Source organism: Balearica regulorum, chromosome 7 (assembly GCF_011004875.1).
Source record: "Balearica regulorum gibbericeps isolate bBalReg1 chromosome 7, bBalReg1.pri, whole genome shotgun sequence".
Classification (NCBI taxonomy): Eukaryota; Metazoa; Chordata; class Aves; order Gruiformes; family Gruidae; genus Balearica; species Balearica regulorum.
In genome coordinates, this window is record NC_046190.1 from 40973324 (window position 1) to 40992563 (window position 19240).

General features: G+C 53.5%; 2 long non-coding RNA genes across 2 annotated transcripts; both read right to left on the bottom strand.

Moving 5' to 3' along the window:
- Positions 1–8234: 8234 nt before the first annotated feature.
- LOC142602514 (uncharacterized) lies at positions 8235–9082 on the bottom strand. The gene is made up of 3 exons (XR_012836257.1): positions 9019–9082; positions 8780–8902; positions 8235–8409 (listed from the first exon to the last, which is right to left on the bottom strand). It is a non-coding gene; the product is annotated as an uncharacterized LOC142602514 (long non-coding RNA).
- Positions 9083–9090: 8 nt separating this feature from the next.
- LOC142602515 (uncharacterized) lies at positions 9091–9911 on the bottom strand. Its single transcript, XR_012836258.1, has 3 exons — positions 9850–9911; positions 9428–9567; positions 9091–9137 (listed from the first exon to the last, which is right to left on the bottom strand). It is a non-coding gene; the product is annotated as an uncharacterized LOC142602515 (long non-coding RNA).
- Between the last annotated feature and the right edge of the window lie 9329 nt (positions 9912–19240).

The window sequence follows — 19240 nt, forward strand, 5'->3', positions numbered from 1 at the left end:
CCTCCTCACTGCAGAGCTGCTCCAGTCCCTTCCCCATCTTGGTGGCCCCTCGCTGGACTCTCTCCAGTCTGTCCCCGTCTCTCTTGTCCTGGGGAGCCCAGCACTGGACACAGCACTCCAGGTGAGATCTCACGAGAGTGGAGTAGAGGGGGAGAATCCCCTCCCTCAACCTGCTGGGCATTGACTGTAACTCTTTGGATGTGGCCATCCAGACAATTCCTGATCCATCTAACAGTCCATCGATCATACCCATACGTCTCCAATTTAGCAGCAAGAATTTTGTGAGGGACCATATCAAAGGCCTTACAGAAGTCTAGGTAGACTAAATCCATAGCTTATCCCTTGTCCATTGGTGCAGTTACTCCACTGTAGAAGGCCACTAGATTACTCAGGCAGGATTTGCCATTGGTGAACCCATGTTGGCTGTCTCTAATCACCTCCCAGTCTTCAATTTGTTTCAACATGTCTTCCAGGAGGATCTGCTCCATGATTTTACCAGGCACAGAGGTGAGGCTGACTGATTGGTCAAGACTCCTAAGTTCCTCCTTTTTACCCCTTTTAAAAACAGGCACTATGTTTCCTGTTTTCCAGTCACTGAGGACTTTGCCTGACTCCCATGACTTTTGGAGTATGACGCAGAATCAAGTGCAGATGGTGCTTAGGCTGGTGGTCTGGCTGCAGAAAAGCTCAGTGTGCCTTGCTGCCCATACAGAGCACAGTGGCACACCCAGCCTTGGGATCAGGAGTGACTAAGAGGGCTTGGAGCCACCTGCAGAAGGACCACAGGAAGGTACCAGGTGTCCATGCTTTGTTCAGGCTGAGCCCTGCCTCAGCCCAGCCTTGCTGGTCTGCACCAGGCAGGGTGGGTGCTGCCGTAGGGGTCCACCACCAGCTGCAGTCAGTTTGGAACCAGGGCTTAATTTCATGTGGCCTCAGTCTGTAAGCAGAGAAGCTGGCTGGTATGATCTGGGAGACCAGCATCTGTTTTCCCAGTGGTGCTGCAAGAGTTTGGCTTGTTTGTGAATCCTGGGAGTACACAAATGGTATGCCTTGGTGCTGGTGAAGCCACCCCAGGGAAGATACAGTTGTTTCTTGGTGTAAAGCTGTTCAGGACTTGCATTTGGGGTTCTTTGCAAGCTGGTAGAGAGAATACTTTCAAAATAGGTTTATATGAAAAATAGGCTCACAAGGCTGTGCATGTAAAGGGTTGAGCTGTTCTCAGTGGGGTGGAATAAAGTCTTCTACCATGTGAGGTTAAATGTACTTCATGAATCACCAGGGAAACTGAGATGCTCCACATAGAGTCTGGGCACAAGACAGCTCTGTGTTGCCATGCTCAGGGGCCTGCAGCATTTCTGCACCCTAGGTAAGGTGGTCTGCAATTCTTGGGAGAAGCACAAAGATTGGCATTCAGAGAAAGAGTCAAAGTGTGACCCTGAAAAGACACCAAGGGAGAATTCAGTATGCCAAGGTGTCTGTAGCACCAAAGCAAATTCCTCTGCAGGAAAGAAAAAGCTACAGTAGAGGCTCGGAGTAATGACCAAAGAAATAGTATGGCCAGCAGGACTGGGGCAGTGATCATCCCCCCGTACTCGGCACTGGTGAGGCCGCACCTTGAGTACTGTGTTCAAACTGAAGTGGGCCCCTCACTACCAGAAAGACATTGAGGTGCTGGAGCATGTCCAGAGAACGGCAACAAAGCTGGTGAAGGGTCTAGAGAACAAGCCTGATGAGGAGCGGCTGAGGGAACTGGGGTTGTTTAGCCTGGAGAAAAGGAGGCTGAGTGGAGACTCTACAACTACCTGAAAGGAGGTTGTAGCCAGGTAGGGTCAGTCTCTTCTCCCAAGTAACGAGTGATAGGATGAGAGGAAATGGCCTCAAGTTGTGCCAGGGGAGGTTTAGATTGGATATTAGGAAAAATTTCTTCATCCAAAGGGTTGTTGAGCACTGGAAGAGGCTGCCCAGGGAAGTGGTGGAGTCACCATCCCTGGAGGTGTTTAAAAGAAGTGTAGATGTGGCGCTTAGGGAGATGGTTCAGTGGGACTTGGCAGAGTTAGGTTAACAGTTGGACTTGATGATCGTAAAGGTCTTTTCCAACCTAAATGATTCTATGATTCTATTATTCTATGACTATGGCCAAAGATTGTATCTGCATCCTGGTGGGTGTGATCTGGTTAGAGCGAAAGGAATAACTCTGCCTCATAGCACAGAGAGCTGTAAATAAAGCTTTTTATGTCACCTCCCTGCCTGATCCTAGGCACAGCATTGTTAAAGGCTGCATCCGACTGAAAGTATTCTTAACTCTTGCAATAGCATTTGTCTTGTGTTGAAAGTTTTTTTTGAGGCACATGCCAAGACTTCACATTCAACAGGTGGGTGCTGAGAGCAGCCCACTGCAACCCAGTCAGGTGCCCAAGAGACGAGGTGTTTGCCATGCAGCAGGATGGGCTAGAGAAGCAGCTGGTAGCACAGGACATTGGTATAGAAGAGACATTTTCACTAAGAAGTGTTAGCCAGCGACTCCTTAGCAGCAGGACTACAGGGACTGCATCCAAACCTCAGCACAGGAGGTTTCCAGGGCAGGCTATTGGTGCCAAAAGTTGTGTATAGGCTGTAGGTAGTGATATTCTGGACCTGCCTCCCAGCACAACACAAGTGGTGAGGGCAGGAAATGTGGTAAGATACGAGAGGCCTTATATGCGACTACAACGCAGTCGTGCTGCATGAAATAGTCTTTGAGAAAGCATGGGCTGCAGCCAGTGGCCTAGGACTGCCACCTCGCTCTTCCTCACCATATGCCTCTGCACCCAGGTAGATTACAGCCCGAAGCAGGCAGATGCACAGTGCATACATGCACTCATCAAAGCCTCTGCTGCAGGAAGCAGAGGGCTGAGCATGGGGTGCCCTTAGCAGCAAGCTCAGAGGCTGCTACTGGCAGAGCCCAAGGCTTATCTGTGTCAGCTAGGAAGATCTGACATTTCAGAGTCCCACAGCAGTTGCTTCTACACCATGAGCTCAGGAAAAAGAGACAGCTGCACCTTCTGCTGTCATCAGGAGTTGGAAAACGCAAGACCTCATCCTGCATTTTTCCACCTTTTAGACCTGCTCTTGGACCACCAGCTTTGTACCAACCATCCAGGAATGGCTGTGAAGGGGACAGCATGGGGTCCATCATATGGGACATGGCACAGAGAAGGAGTCCCAGAAGATATACAGTTTATTCTATGAGCAGCCAGGTAGGACTCAGTGCAGAGGCAGAACGTAGCCCAGAGATGCTGGGTCCAAGTGGACCCCAAATGCAACTATTGCACGTGCACCAGCAGTGTTGGTGGGCAAGTGCAGCTGCTGGGCACTTGCCTTCAGAAGGGCAATGTGGGCAATAAAGGCTGTATGCCATCTCTCAGTGTCTGGGCTGCTCTGTACCCATGATTGCAGAGGTGGCCCAGCGAGGAGTGGCGGGGCTCAGAGCAGGAGGCAGTGAAGCTAGGTGAGGGGCCTGGCAAGCTCTCAGCAATCTGTCCCTAAACTGGCATGTCTCACCCTGCCTGGGGACAATGTTGCTGTGCCCGAGGAGCAACACGTCAGTCATGGTCTTAGCCCACAGCTTCAGGCTCCTTGTGCTGGACGGGGCCGTGGTGCACCCTGTAGATAAGGGCCCACACCTTGAACTTGGCTTGCTAGTCTGTGGGACTTGGAGCGCAGCAGAGACCTGAGGCTTTGCTTGAGGTAGCCAGTGCTGCTGAGGAGCCACTCTGCAATGTTTTTGTATCCTCACAGGTGGTGGGTGATGCATCATTTCCAGCCAGAGCTTTCAGCAATGTGACTCTAATGAAGCTCTGAGCATTGAATCCCCCTCACCAAGGGCTGCAGAGAGCAGTGGTGAACCTGCAGCTGGAGTGCTGCCCAGTGCACAGGCATGTTGGCACACTACACCCAAGGCATTATTCCTGTCCTTGCCTGTGCTCAGCTGGAGCCAATTGCTCCATTCCTTGGAGCCCTAAGCACTTGGAGTGCCTTGGGAGAAGTGGTTTGGTGTCACTATATGGTGAAAGAGGCATTTTGCTGGCACACAGCATCATAGAGTGGTTTGGGTTGGAAGGGAAATTTAAAGATCATCTACTTCCAACCCCCCCCGCCATGGGCAGGGACACCCTCCACTCAGAGGCCCATACAAGCTGGCCTTGAACACTTTCAGGGATGGGGCATCCACAGCTCTGTTTCACTCCAACCAATACCAGAGTGAAAACTTATGCCAGAGCGGTCCAAGAAGGTCCCTGCCCATGTCCTGGCCTTCCTGGAGACCGGGACTTGGATGGAGGCTGAAGGAACTGCTATGGCCAGGCATAATCCGTTCTGTGCTGCCAGGAGTGCGTGGCATGCTGCCGGCCCTGTGGAGACTGCCAGCCTGGCTCTGACCTCAGCTGGCACCAGCCTGGCCCCTCTGCTTTCGTGTGCGGATCTCTTTCACTGTGCGGTGCACCAGAGCATGGGAGCAGTCTCTACTGCCATGTCCTTCCCTCCAAAGGGTAGCAACAGAGGGGGCTTCAGCCAACCTCCCACCTCCCCACCATCCCATGCTGTGCTTTAGGCCTATCAGTGATGGGAAGACCAAGTGTGAAGTAGGGAGGCTCAAAGGAGGAGGGGAGCTGAGCTGTGCCTCTGATGCTGAGCCCTGCTACCCCATTACTTGCCCCTGTGAGGGGCTGCAGGATCTCAGCAAAGTCTACTTACAGAAGTCTGGATGTGGGGAAGGCAGTTCCCTGCTCCATATGCAGCACAGCTCATGCACCCAGTGTGAGATTCAGAGATACTACCTGCCTCTGCTTCCCTGCAGTGAGACTTGTACCTTGATCATAGCATTCCCACCTGAAGACAGAGCAGCCATGTCTGCTCAATGGTTGGGCAGAAAGCTGAGCCACCTGGATCCCTGTGCAGCCCCCGAGGTCCACCTGGCTCTCCGGTCCTCTGGCCTTTTCATGGTCATCATCCAAGCTCCTTCCTTATGGGGTGTATCTCCCCACCCAGAGGATGAGTGCCTGTGGAGTCTCCTCGGCTCCTTTGCTGGACCTGGTTTCCCAGCCCTGCACTGTGGGTTGCCCTGGCATGCCTGGGAGCAAACGCTGCCAGGGCTGGGCAGCTCCGGCTGTCCTCTGCATCTGATCACTTCCCCTGCCTCCCTTGGGGCCCCTGTGCGGTCTCTACTATCCTCCTGGCTGCCAGACTGGAGAGACCAGATGGGCCCAGCCTCCACCTGGCTCTACGCTCCTGTCTGGGAGACACGGCTTCCTGCTGCTTCCCGCTCGCCAGCATTTGCATTGCACTTGTTCGCTGACCTTTGGAGAAAGCAACGCAGGCAACGAGCTCTGTTCCGCACACCCAGGCCCCATGCTCCAAGGCACAGCACTTGTCTGCAGTCCCTGCCCCGTGCCAGCTCCAGGTGGGGACCCCCCAGCCCTGTTGAGCCCACTGCCTACTTCCTGGGGCTGGTGTGCCCATATCCCCCACGAGTGTGTGCACCACCGTCAACCTGCCCCATTGCAGATACCCCCCATTTTGGGACTCCCACTTCACTGAGCCAGAGCCTGTCTGTGTGCTGGTTAAACCTCCTGGACTGCACGCTGTCAGACTGACCTGCCTTATATTCTTACACACATGGAGTCGTACTGATGTACCTCCTTGGAGGCTGAGGCTCAGCCAGGACTGGCATGCCCTTAGTTGTTCAAAGTAGTGTACATAAGCTCTCTCTGCATGGGTACAAACATGGGTCCATTCCACAGGACTGCACTGGGACTTCCCTAAGGGCAGAAGGAGGGATGGCTTCCCATTCCTTGGGATTGCCCTGGCTTGGAGGTGCTCACCTCATTTGGCTGCATGCATGTTGTGGGTCAGTTACATGTACAGACATTGGCACAGGGTTCCTCATTGTCTGCACCACATGTGCTGACTGCTGCAGAGATCCCGTAAGCTGAGCACACTTTTGACTGTTCTCCCCTGAGCAATGCCTCTTCTCCCAGCTTGTACTGGCTCTATTTCACACTTGGTTGGCCTCAAGGGGAGCTGCCACATTCAATGTCAGGCGCTGCTCATACCAAGCTGCCCTGTGCCTGGGCTGTGATGTGAAGGAGCTCAGGACTGGGCTGCCCCACCACAGCTCAGGGAGATCTGGGAAAGGGTCTCCCACTCTGCCCTCCCTGGGGGCTGCTGGCCAAAAGGAAGAGGTTTTGCCCCACACCACCCCACTGAGCCCCATTCCTTGCAGTTTAATTGTCCTTCTCAGGACAGCGGGAGAAAGTATAATGAAAAAGCCTGTGGGTTGAGGTAGGGACAGGGAGGTTACTTACCAGTTACCATCATAGGCAAAACAGACTTGACCTGGGGAAATGAATTTAATTTATTGACAATTAATTGTAACATAGTAGGATAGTGAGAAGTAAAACAAAACTAAAACCACCTTCCCTCTGTTGTCCCTCCTTTATTCCCAGGCTCAACTTCACTCCTAAATCTTCTACCAAGTCCTCCTCCCCCCAAGCGGTGCAGGGGAATACGGAATGGGGACTGCGCTCAGTTCATAACACTTTGCCTCTGCTGCTCCTTCCTCCTCACATTATTTCCCTGCTCCAGCGTGAGGTCCCTCCCATGGGATACAGACCTTCACAAACTTCTCCAACTTGGGTCCTTCCCATGGGCTGCAGTTCTTCAAGAACTGCTCCAGCATGGGTCCGTTCCATGGGGTACAGTCTTTCAGGAATGGTCTGCTCCAGCATGGGTCGCCTATGGGCCACAGGTACTGCCAGAAAACCTGCTCCTGCATGGACTACTCTGCACAGGCCACAGTTCTTGCTAGGAGCCTGCTCCAGTGTGGGCTCTCCATGGGCTGCAGCTTCCTTCAGGGCACATCCTGCTGCAGCATGGGGGCCTCCACAGGCTGCAGTGTGGATGTCTGCTCCACCATAGTTCTCCAGGTGGAGGACACTTGGACACAAGGGAACTATCTGCATCTTCCCCACAGGCTGCAGGGGAATCTCTGCTCCAGCACCTGGAACACCTCCTCTCCCTTCTTCTTCACTGACCTTGGTGTCTGCAGAGTTGTTTTTTCCCTCACTTTTTCTCACTTCCTTCTCTACAGCTGCTGTGTAGGGTTTTTACCTTTTTAAATATGTGTGGTGGGTTGACCCTGCCTGGGGGCCAGGTGCTCACCAGAGCCGCTCTATCACTCCCCTCCTTCATTAGACAGGGGAGAAAAAGTACAACGAAAAGCTTATGGGTCGAGATAAGGACAGGGAGCGATCATTCACTAATTATCATCACGAGCAAAACAGACTGAACTGAGAGAGGGAATTCATCTAATTTATTACTAGGCAAAACAGAGTAGAGGAATGAGAAATAAAATAAAATCTTAAAATACCTTCCCCCACCCCTCCCATCTTCCCAGGCTCAACTTCACTTTCGGCTTCAACCTCCACCCCCCTCTAGCAGCGCAGGGGGACGAGGAATGGGGGTTACGGTCAGTTCAGCACACGGTGTTTCTGCCGCTTCTTCATCCTCAGGGGGAGGACTCCTCTCATCGTTCCCCTGCTCCAGCATGGAGCCCCTCTCACAGGAGGAAGTCCTTCACAAACTTCTCCAATGTGAGTCTCTTCCACGGGCTACAGTCCTTCATGAACTGCTCCAGCATGGGTCTCTCCCATGGGGTGCAGACCTTCAGGAGAAAACTGCTCCAGCGTGGGTCCCCCAAGTCCTGCCAGCAAACCTGCTCCGGCGTGGGCTCCTCTCTCCACAGGTCCTGCCAGGAGCTTGCTCCAGCGTGGGCTTCCCACGGGCCACAGCCTCCTTCAGGTGCCTCCACCTCCTCCTGCGTGGGGTCCTCCACGGGCTGCAGGTGGAATCTCTACACCCCCTCATCCTTCCGCCATGGGCTGCAGGGGGACAGCCTGCTTCACCATGGTCTTCACCACGGGCTGCAGGGGGATCTCTGCTCCGGCGCCTGAAGCAACTCCTCCCCCTCTTTCTACACTGACCTTGGTGTCTGCACAGTTTCTTACATCTTCTCACTCCCCTCTCCAGCTCCAAAAGCTCTCTCTAACTGTTTTTCTCCTTCTTAAATATGTTATCACAGAGACGCTGTATGGCTTGGCCTTGGCCAGCGGCGGGTCCGTCTTAGAGCCGGCTGGCATTGGCTCTGTCAGACACAGGGGAAGCTTCTCACAGAAGCCACCCCTGTAGCCCGCCCAGGCTCATGATGGTGCCCTCTCTCTGGGAGTCCATCTGCAAAGCTCGGTCCATGTCACGCTCCATCCGCTCCTTGCTCAACTGCTGCCGGGTGTGAAATTCAGCCCATTCGGCCGCCAGCTTCCGTCGCTCCTCCGAGCACTTCTGCATCACTGACTTCTGCTCCTCCAGCAAAGCACTCTGGAGAGCATTGCAAGAGAGGGAGGGAGAAAGCACTAAGTGCCATTCGACATAGGATTTTTCTCCTTTAACCCATCTCTGCCACTAAACCCCACACAACGTCTAGAGGTTGGTTCAAGCCCATGGCGCCACCCCACACTCCTCGGGAACCAGCATGCATCATGCAGGCACACAGCAGCCTCTTGCATCCGTGTGCCAGAGGGCTGGTCTGATTGTGATTCCCTGTGCGACCGTGTGCAGGATTGAGGAGGCAGAGGAAGGATGCTGCAGCCCAGCACCCAGCTCTTCCCTCCACCACATGCTGCAGTGCAGCCCCGGTCAGACTCACAGGACGTGTGAAAGACACCTGGAGACTTCTGCCCCACCTCACCTTCGCCCTCTCCAGCTCTGCTCGCTCCATGGAGAGCTGCTGGGCCATGATTCACCGCTGCTCCTCCAACGAGTGCTGCAGCGATTCCACTTTGGATTGTTCTGCTGTCGCCCTCCATCGCTCCTAGAGAGACAGACATCATTCACAGGCTCCAGGCCAGGGACCTCCAGTGGGCAGGACATATGCCCCATACCCAGATGGGAGGGCTGACCTGGGCAGAGGACACAGCATGGGCTCACCTGCTCCAGCAGCCGAGCCTGCTCACCCAGCCTGGCCTCCATTTTGGCAATCACCTCCTGCAGTCTGCTCCACTCCTCCTCCATGTCCCTCTGCTGCTGTGACAGCCTGTCCTGGAGCACTGGGGAGAGATGGCAGCAGGGCGATGAGCAGCATGAGGTGGGAAACCCCCTCTGTCCACATGGAAAAGCTGCGTGCATTTGTGCTCATCACTTTCTACACACCCTCAGGACTTCAAGTTGTAAGAGGGAGACCGTGAGATGTCCAGTGACCAAGGCAGGCAGGGCTCTGCCAGCCTAGGCTCCCATCCTCTGGCTGACTCAAAGCCCTACCTTCTCCCTGTTTTCTGGGTGTCCCCAGCCCTGGTGGGGACCCTGCAGACATTTTGACACAGGGGAATAGCAGATGTACCCTTGAGCTGCTTGTCCCGCTGCCGTGCCCCCATGGCCAACTCCTGAGAGGTGATGTGGTGCGTGGCCTCCACCTTGTGTGAGAGGTCGTGCAGGTTGCTGGAGAACTTCTCCATCTGCTCAATGACACCATTCCAAGTTCTGCGGAGAGGAACGAGTGGAGGGTCACCCCTGCGGGACACACTTCATCTCACCGCGATGGAGAGGAGGATGGTGGGGGGGCGAAAGGCTGTGCAACCCTGCCCCAAACCTCTCTGGCTCATAGCAGAGCAGTAGGAAGATGCTTAGGGGAGTACTGACAGATATTAAACAGCTCAGCATCCCTGGAGGCAGTGGGTGGCAGAGGGAATGGCCGCTGTTGCCATGGTCCAAGGCTGGTTCCCTGTTGGACCAAAGCGGGAATATGCCGCCAGCCATTGGTACCTGGTGTGCGAAGTGGCGCTGGTCACCGCATCGATCTCCTGGTCTTTGAGCCTCTTCAGCCGCTGGAGCTGCTCTTCATGGTCTTTGCGCATCTCCTGGACAGACACCCTGCGGGATGCAGAGGAAGGAGTCCGACACGGGCCGTTGCAAACTGCTGCTCCCCTAACAGGCACCGCGGAAGAGGCTCAGTCACGGGGCTGAGGTCCAGGTCCCAGGAGCTGAGCTGGTGTGGTGGTCTGTCACAGGGCAGCCCACTGACAGGCATCCACGTTTGGGATGGACCACATCTGGGGGTTACCAGCTTCTCTACCAAAACCCAATTTCTCATTATAGGCGGAGAGGTGGAGACTTCTCGGAAAATGTCTGAATATTCAGGTCTTAAGGTATATAAAGGATGAACGTTTGGGTTAGGGTATGCACGACAGGCGGGGCTATCCCCCGTGCACCCAGCACCGAAGAAAGCAATGCCTGCTTTCTAACACTAAAACGGAGTGTTGGAGAGTTTATTATCCCCTATTTGGAGAGAGCAGGGGCTGGACCAGGCGGCCTTTCGAGGTCCCTTCCGGCCCACACCAAGACCAGACCCGTGGGGCCCCACGCTGGCGGCGGCACAGCCCAGGCCGCGGCCGCCCGGCTCCGGGGCGCGAAGCGAACGAGGCCGGCGGTCCCGCCGCCCCGCCCCGCCCCGGGTGGACACCGGCGCCGGCTCCCCCCTCACCTCCGTGGCGCCGAGCCGCGCCCGCACCTCCCGCGCCAGGAAGGGCTCCAGCCCGCCGCCCGCCGTGCAGAAGTACCGCCCGCCCCCCGGCGCCATCCCGGCTCGCCCCGCCGCCCTCAGCGAGGGCCGGGGGGCCTGGCGGGACCGGCCCTCCTCGGCGGGGCCCCTCCGCGGGGGCGGCTCTCCCGCGCTGAGCCCGCCCTGGGAGCGGGTCGGCGGGGCAGAGCGATGGCCCCCGCTGCTGCCTGCCTCGGCACCGGAGCACCTTCTGTGCAAGCACCTGGTCCGGACCGTGTGCGTACACTCGCGGGGCGAATCTGCGCCTGCCCCCACCGGACCGCTTCCCCGCTAAGCGCGGTTATTACCGTGACGGGAGGGGACGCCCTGAGGGACCGTCAGTGCGGGCGCTGAGGTGAAGCACTGCCGCGCAGCTCTCGCTCCTCCTCCTTTGGCAGAAGACCGCTCCACCACAACCCTGCTCTCTGGTTCCCTGGGTCCCTGCTGCATTGCCCGGTTGGCTGTGGCAAAGTTGGACGAAGTTAAAACCTTAGAGCAGCATTGGGTAACTGGGGGAGGAGGATCAGTCAGTGTGTTCGAGATCTGGCTCGCAGCCTGAACGAGGGGAACATGTATCACAAGTCCAAGAGGATGTTGACTTTACATTGTCTTTCATTGCTTTGCTGCTATTTTTTTATGGTGAAATCCACCATAAGGACCAGGGCTTGTGAACGTGAGGCTGCTCCTATCTGCCTGTAGATGGCCTCATCTGCTCAGTCTCCCTGGTCAGGTGGCCTGTAGCAGACCCCTGCTATGATGTCCCCTGCCCCAGCCCTCCCTTGAATCCTGACCCATAAGCTCTCGGGTCAGCTCCTCGTCCATCCCCAGGTGGCGCTCCGTGCACTCGGGCTGGTCATTGACGTAGAGGGCGACACCCCCTCCTCTTCTGCCCTGCCTGTCCTTCCTAAAGAGCCTGTATCCTTCCATCCCAACACTCCAGTCACAGGAGCTATCCCACCACGGCTCTGTAATGCCAATAAGGTCATAGCCTTGCAGGTGCACACACGTCTCCAGCTCCTCTTGTTTATTTCCCATGCTACGTGTGTTTGCGTAGAGGCGTTTCAGTTGTGTGCCCGATGAGGCTGACTTACTGGCTGGAGTGGCTGGAATTCTTTTGCTATATTCTCCCAGTGTCTTCCTGTTGGTTCCCGTTGTGTCTGGAGCCCCTGGCTCATCTCCTCTAGGCTTCGAGCATGCTGCAGTGGGTCCAGCACGTCTCTGAGCAGTAGGCTGAGGGCCCTCACCAACACCCCGTCCCTCCAACATTTTGGGCATGTCGTCCCACAACATGTCGCAGGCAAGCCTGATGTTATCCCCCTCCCGCTTCGAGCCTAGTTTAAAGCCCTGTCAATGAGCCCCACTAGTTCCTGGGCAGAGATCCTCTTCCCTCTTTGAGAGAGGTGAATCCTAGCAGTGTTCATCAAGCCTGGTGCTGTATAGGCCGTCCCATTGTCAAAGAACTCAAAGTTGTGGCATTGACACCAGCCACAGAGCCATGCGTTTATGGACTGTGTCCGCCTGTTCCTCCCAACGTTGCTGCCCTCAACTGGAAGGAGGGAGGAGAATATTACCTGCGCTCCCAAATCCTTCCGTGACCATCCCAAGAGCCTGAAGTCCCTTTTGATCGCTTTTGCATTGTGTGTCTCTGCTTCATCCCCACCCACGTGGAGGAGCAGCAGTGGGTAACAGTCAGAGGGCCATAGCAGGCTGGGGAGTTTCCTCGTAATGTTCTTAACACGGGCCCCCAGGAGGCAGCAGCCTTCTCTGAGGGGAGGGTCTGCCCCGTATATTGGGCCCTCTGTACCCCTCAGAAGGGAGTCCCCTACAGCTATAACCTGCCTTTTCTTCTTCGTGGGGTGGTCACGACACGAGGTGCGGGCCTTTCTGGCCTAGGTGCTACCTCTGGTGTAGCTTGACTATCATCCATATCCTGCCTTGAGTGGCCTTCCACAGCCAGAGCCTCGTATCTGTTGTGCAGGGGTACGTGGCAAGGCGAGGTGGGCGAGGAGGAGAAGGTTCACCTGCCATGCCGAGTGGGGACTTGCTTCCATTCACTCCTCCCTTTGAGACTACTGCCTTCTGCCTGGCAAGGGAAGGATACAGGGTCCCCTTCACCTTGGTTTTGGTCTGTTAGTTGTCCCTGCTTCTGTCTCAAGTTGTTGAATATAGCTCAAAATGGGGGGGAGCCAACCGCAACCCATCGATGGATAAAAAGAAGGGACTAAAATGCTTTCAGCTACCGTAAGTGAAAACCACTGGATTTGCAGCTTGCTATGCATTACACTGCGCTCTTGCTTTTCTTAAGCTGGGGGTCTTGCCCTTGTCTGTGATAAGGTTGCTGGGCCACTGCAAACTTGCACCCACTTTGTCAAATGGTTTTCAGCTGAAGTGAGACACGGTTGATGTGGTTTTATGCTCTTACATAGTGACAAAAATGCTGCACGGTAAGTGCATGTTTTCCCGAGTTTAGTGAGTTTTATTGAGAATTATACATGGTCTAGTGTGGTATTACTGGATCGCTGTATTCTACTTCCCCCATTCAGAGCTGGAGTATTGCAATGAAAACAGGGAATATAGTAGGTGTTACTGAAGTGTTTCTCAGCATCTCAAATGGCTACTGCAGTAAATTATTTCTATAACTTTTCTCCTGTCCCCATAGCAAAAATGTGTGCACAGAAATGATTCATGTTTTAACGGTATAGATTTAGATTTCAAGATTTCATACTTAACTTTTTATTCTTATTTTTCTTTTGATAGGAAATCCTGAGGTAACACAGAATTTTACAGTCTTAGGATGCTCTAAAGCAAATATTGTGAGCATGGCTTTCTTTTTTAATAAATCTTTCTTTGGACCAGTGATTTTCTTGCTGAGAGAACAAATATTTTGCACATGTGTTCTCTTGAAGCTGGGCGGGAACACAGTTAAAACTGCATCTGAGGTCTTAGTTATTAAAATTAAAAACATTATAACTAAATGATTAGAATTAAAATTATCAAGATTTGATAATGAAGCAAGCTGGGCCGTGTGCATCTGTAAAGCCTTCTCATTTGCAGTCTAACTCTTGAAGGCTTTCTATTGTAGCTGTGCCTTTCACAAGAATGCCTTCCTTACCCAAAAGGTGGATCCTGTGCGTACAGCTCCGGGCAGGTCGTCAGCCAAGCGTGACTAAGGATGGCAAAATGCTTCTCTTGTAAATGTGTAAAACTTCCACGTGGAAGTGAAATTCAGCGTGTCAAATTCAACTCCTCTTACTAAGTAAGGAGCAGGGAAGAATGGATCTTCCGTGCACAGGGGAAAGAAGGGCAATTGTTAATTAAAGTGCTGTTCATATTTCCTAGGGATTTTTTCCCTCTTTTTTTCTCTTCTTGCCTGGCTCGCTTAGTTCTCTTCAGGGCAAAGCTTGTAAAGGGTTGGGCTCTGCAAGTTCACATCTGAGGCAGTCATAGCCAACCATGCCAGGTTGCACAGCCAGACAGGGCTCTGTTAACCTTTTTTCGAGCTCTTTGGCACGACTGCACTCTTAAGCACAGCAGGATTAATTTCCATGCAAGTGTAGTTAAACTCCACCAGCCAAGAAAGGAAGGGTACCATCTCCATGACACTTGACATGTTTAGTGTTTAACGTCTTTAGTCTAGCTGCTACTAGAAGGGTTGCAAGTTGCCTGTAGAGAATGTGCTCTGTGTTCTGAGAAATCATCTAAGGCGAATTACCAGGGAAATGGTTGTAAGGGAGGAAGCACCAAAAAAAAAAAAAGTCCGAGCTATGCTGTCAGTAAATTGTCGTTCCTGAATGACCTCACTACGTTGTTGCTACCCAGATGAATGATGTGCTGTGGCTATGGACTCTGCAGGGCCGGCTCTGGTTTGGGTGCTGCTTTCTCCCCCTCTGCCTGCTTCTTTCTCCCCACTCTGCCTGCTGCCACCAGAGCCGCAGGCGGGCGCTGCCTCCCCCCGGCAGCGGGTGCTCGTGCAGCTTCGGGAAGGCTCAGGCGGGAACGGCCAGCGTGAGGTGTGGCGGGGGAGGGGGGCGTTGAAGGCAGCGGGGCGCTGCACGTGGAGCTGCCAGCAGGCCGGAGCGGTGCTGCCTGGAGGAGGAGGGGGGGCGTTTTCGGGGAGGATGGCCGGGGGAGCGGGCACTGGGTCCCGAGGTATTGGCAAGGGGCGAAGGCCGCTTTCCTCTAGGGAGCAGGTGGCAGGCAGCCTGCCTAGATGTCCGGAGCCTGTGCCCGGCCCTGCCGTGAGGACCCGGCACTGTGACAGGCACGAAGGCTGAGGTGCCAGCGGTTCGGAGGCTGAGCACTGGAGGTGGAGGCTGGGGACCTCATGTGCTGCCGGTTTCCACCTCACCAAAGACTATTACAGCCCTCCTGCCCCCGCCTCCCACCTCCTGGTGAGGGTGCCTGTTGCTCTTCCATCCCTGCTGCTCCCAGGGGCAGGAGGGGACTGGCTTTCGGAGGGGCCCCCCTGCCCTCATGCCTGTGAAAGTCTTGTGGGGTCTAGTCTAGAGTGCGCTGGCTTGCACATTGCTTTCACTGCCACGTAGCCGTTTGCAGAATGCTCTGCATTGTACTGTTTGGCAGCCCAGAAATGAGTCTCTCTGCATTACTTTTCATCTATATTGCAGTGTAGTAATGCTGCTTGTCTCTTGCAGCATCTTCTGATCTTGAAACTAAGATGAGGAGACTAGAGCAGACTGGTCACCAAGTTGGCTTCTCTGCGATATGCAGCGGGGACCTGCTCTTAGATGACTTTCAAGCTGTCTGGTAAGAAACTAAATTGCAAAGAGAAAGTATTCTGAAGGTGAGCAGTTGAATGGAAGCAAAACTTGGTAGAAACGAATGCCCCTCTTAGCTGACACTGAGTCCAGATTTCATAGGCTAGCGTAGCAGTAGCTCGTGCTCACGCTCAGTGATGGTGCAGGATGCTTTTAAACGACTGAAAGCCAAGTGTAGCCTGTTCTCCCTTCTCCGAGCTATTCCCGTCTGCATAACCTCCAAGTACCGGTACCTGACACCTCCTGTCTGTCTGTCTGTCTGACAGGTCTGTTTGCACCCAGCCACAGGAAATGGGGCCATTTAGCGGCGGCAGCAGCAGCTCAGAGGATTCTGGAATAGCCTTTGCTTTGAAATGCATTACTTCTTGCCAGAAAGTGGGAAGTGGCCAAGGCCAAAATACTTTCCACTTGGCTCATTTCATAAAGACTCATCTCTGCTCTTAGATCAGCCTGTTCTGCCCGAGGCTTATTGCCTTCCTGAAAGGCAATCTCCTTGGGTCTTTCCTCTCTGCCTTCCCAAGGTGAATTCACTTGGTAGGGTGGAGGGATTCCCCTTTCTGCTTGGTAAAGATAGTATCATATCTGGTGCTCGTGGTAATATCTTGCATTTGGGAAAAGCGAACATTTGTTCCCGGTGGGGAGGCCAGGAGCAAGGTCTGCAGTTGTTGTGGACCCTTGCAGAGCAAAATTGCACCCGAGTCGCCCTGAGATAGCTGCCCTGGCTAAACGTGCTTTGCCTTTGCTGTATGTGGCACGCTCCGCTTGAGTCGTAGTCCGGCCCACATTTATATTTAAATGGGAATATTTTTATGAATGGTATTTCCATAAGAGTACTGGTATTTTAGAAGTCTGTAAATATTGATGTCAGTGTATAGATTTCAATAATATATATACATAAAAAAAGACTTTTCTTTTTAGCCCAGAAGGGGGTGTGTGTCTGTACCAGATACTACCCAACAGTCTGAGCAGTTCATTGAGTGCCCTCAGCGAGGGTGACAGCAAGTTTAGCTGGTTGCAGTTCCTTCTTCCCCCTGGGGGAGAGAAAGGCAGGGGGAGGACCTTGAGCTGCACATGGCCCACTTTCCCCCAGAGGAGCTGTCGTGTATCTTCTCATGTGCTTTCAGGGCCTGTTTTACTTGCCCCCATTTGGTCTGAGATGGCTTCCGATGGGAAGACATAACCTTTAAACTCTGCCTTCGTTTCTGCTACCTGTCTGAAATGTCTTTAGTGTGCCCTAGGCTTGCCATGCTTCACCTCTGTACAAGTGATGGAAGGTAAGGGCTGCTGCCTCAAGCAACTCGTCTGATGTCCTAGGAGCAAGTGTTTTGCTCCACAAACACTTCTGTAGAGCTCTCAACATGAGCACTGGCCAGTGATGAATTAGGAGAGTACTGGAGTGACATGAGAAATCTGTGGGGATTCGTAGAGTGGGTTAGGTCGGGCGGGTCCTCCCAATGCCATCTAGTCTGATTTCCTGCTCAGAGCAGATCCAGTCAGATCATGTTGCTCTGGGCTGTGTCCAGTCACATTTAGGCTGTCTCCAAGGATGGAGATTCTGTATCATCCCTGGGCAACTCGTTCCAGTGCTTGGGCACTCTCATGGGGAGCGACTTTCCTTGTCTGGAGTCAGAATCTGCAAATTGTCTGTTGCTCCTTGTCTGTCCAGTGCGCTCCTCACGAAGTATCTGGCTGTGTCCCTCCCGTGAGGGAGAGAAGTAGGAGTGAGAAGTGAGGCAAATACTCCCCAAAACACGCGCACACAAGCGCACCCATATGCTCCTGCCCAGAGTAGCATCTTCTCTGGCTTTTGCTCTGTCCTTTGCTAGGAGGTTCCCTCCCTTCCTGTTGAGCAGCGGCTTGCATTTCCCTTAGCCTTCCTTCTGCTTCCAGAAGCCCTTCCTGTTGGCCTTCATCTCTTCCTAGTTTGACTCCAGCTATGCTGTGGCTTTCCAAAATCCACCCCGCCCGCTGGCGCAATGTTTCTCAGTTCCCCCTGGGTAAGCCATTTCTGCCTGCCCCTTGTGTGTTCTTCCTTTATTGCGTTTGAACTGGGTCAGGAGTTTCCTGTGCTGCCTTCTGCTGCTTGTGACCACCTCTGTGTGTTGGCATGGACCCTTCTGGTGTCTGGGGAGGTGAGGGCTGTTGTTCTTGAAGTTCAACCAGTCGCCCTGGGCCCCTTTGCCCTCCAGGCCAGTCTCCTGTTGGCTCCTGCCTAGCAACTCTTCAGGAAGCAGCCTGCTCTGCTCAAGCCCAGCGTTGTGATTCTGCTGGTTTGCTCGCCTCTCTCAGGTTTTTAAATTCTACAAGCGAATGGTGGCTGCAGCCGAGCATGCCCTTGACCTTTGCATCCTTGATCATTTTTTCCTTGTCTGTGGACAAGGAGTCCAGTGGAGGGTAGAGACGGGTGCCCAGTCATTCTGCTTTCACATGTGGGCTGTGAGAGGATGTTGCTCAAAGTCTGCTGTCCGCCACACAACCCCCGTCCGCAGAGTCTGAGAGGCCTGTGCTGGCATATGTGGTTGCAGGCCTTCCTCACTGGGCCTGTTGTACAGGTGAGCAGTAGATGTTCTAAGTACAGTGACGTCTCTCTGCTCTATAGACAGCCTATATTCCACATACAGGCAGAAGAGCCCCGTACTTACTACCTGTAAAGCCTCACCTCCCCTGTTTGTGTGCTTCTACAGGCAGAGTGTGCCTGATGTACAGACAGACCCTCCCCTTCATTCCCTAGCGTCCCCAGATTTCACGTGTGGGTGCCTCACGTGGCCCGTCTCTGCTGTGTAACCAGAATACGTTCTGCGTCCTGACAGGAAAGTAGTGTGCAGTGCTCTCCACGTGTATTCTCCGTACAGCCATTTTCTAGTCTGTGTGGTGGTGTTTTCTGTTCTCTGTACAGCCAGTGTACGCTGTATAAGCAGACCAAAAAGCCCTGCCTTGGCGGTATCTAGCCTATGACTAGAGGGAAAGGACATGCTTTGCCTGCATACAGTCTATCTACAGATGAGATATAGTCTTTATCCAGAGAGAAAAGCCTCTCTGTCCCTTTTTTGATAGGCAGAGTATATCCTGATATATGCTGCGTACTGAGAAAGCAAGCCTGGCTTGGCCTGTCCGTGTGTAGTCTTGAGGAAGACAGTATGTAGTCTGCAAAGGGACAGAAAAGCCTCCCCTTGTTGCTGGCGTTTCGTGTGTACACAGGTGGTAGGTACTAGATGTTGAGGTAGTGAGGCACTGCATTTCAATATATGGGTCTTACATTTAGCCCGTACAGTCTCTACGCAGACAGAAAAGCCTCTCATCACCATCCCTGTGTATATTCTGCATAGGCTGTATTCTAAAGAAAAGACTGAAAAGCCTTCCTCTCCTATCAAATGTATTCTACAGAGAGAAACCAAACCCTCTCTTCAAGATCTCTTGTGTGTACAGACAGAACAGCATGCCTGTAAGGGCCTTCGATAGGCTTCTGTGGAAGGAGGCTGTCTTCTGTAAGCAGAGGTGACCTGCTTCATCTCTTTGTATCTACTCTACCTGAGGTGGTACATATTCTGTGTACTGGCAGTATATGAGCTCTTTACAGACAGGAAAACAAAAAACCCACGCCTTGCCTCCTTCTCTCTGTGTGTGTCTGCACGTAAAGTATGTGTATTCGTGTGCACGTGTTCCAAGTCAGGGCAGCATACACTCCACGCACAGAGAGAAATGCCCTTCCTCCCATGGCCTTGAAAGTGTCTGTCTTCCATTTGGAGACAGTGTCTAGTCAACATACAGACCTCGACATCCATAGTCAAGATAAAGCGTAGCTTCCCCTCCCCTGGCTGCCTGTTTTGGGTAGGAATTGACA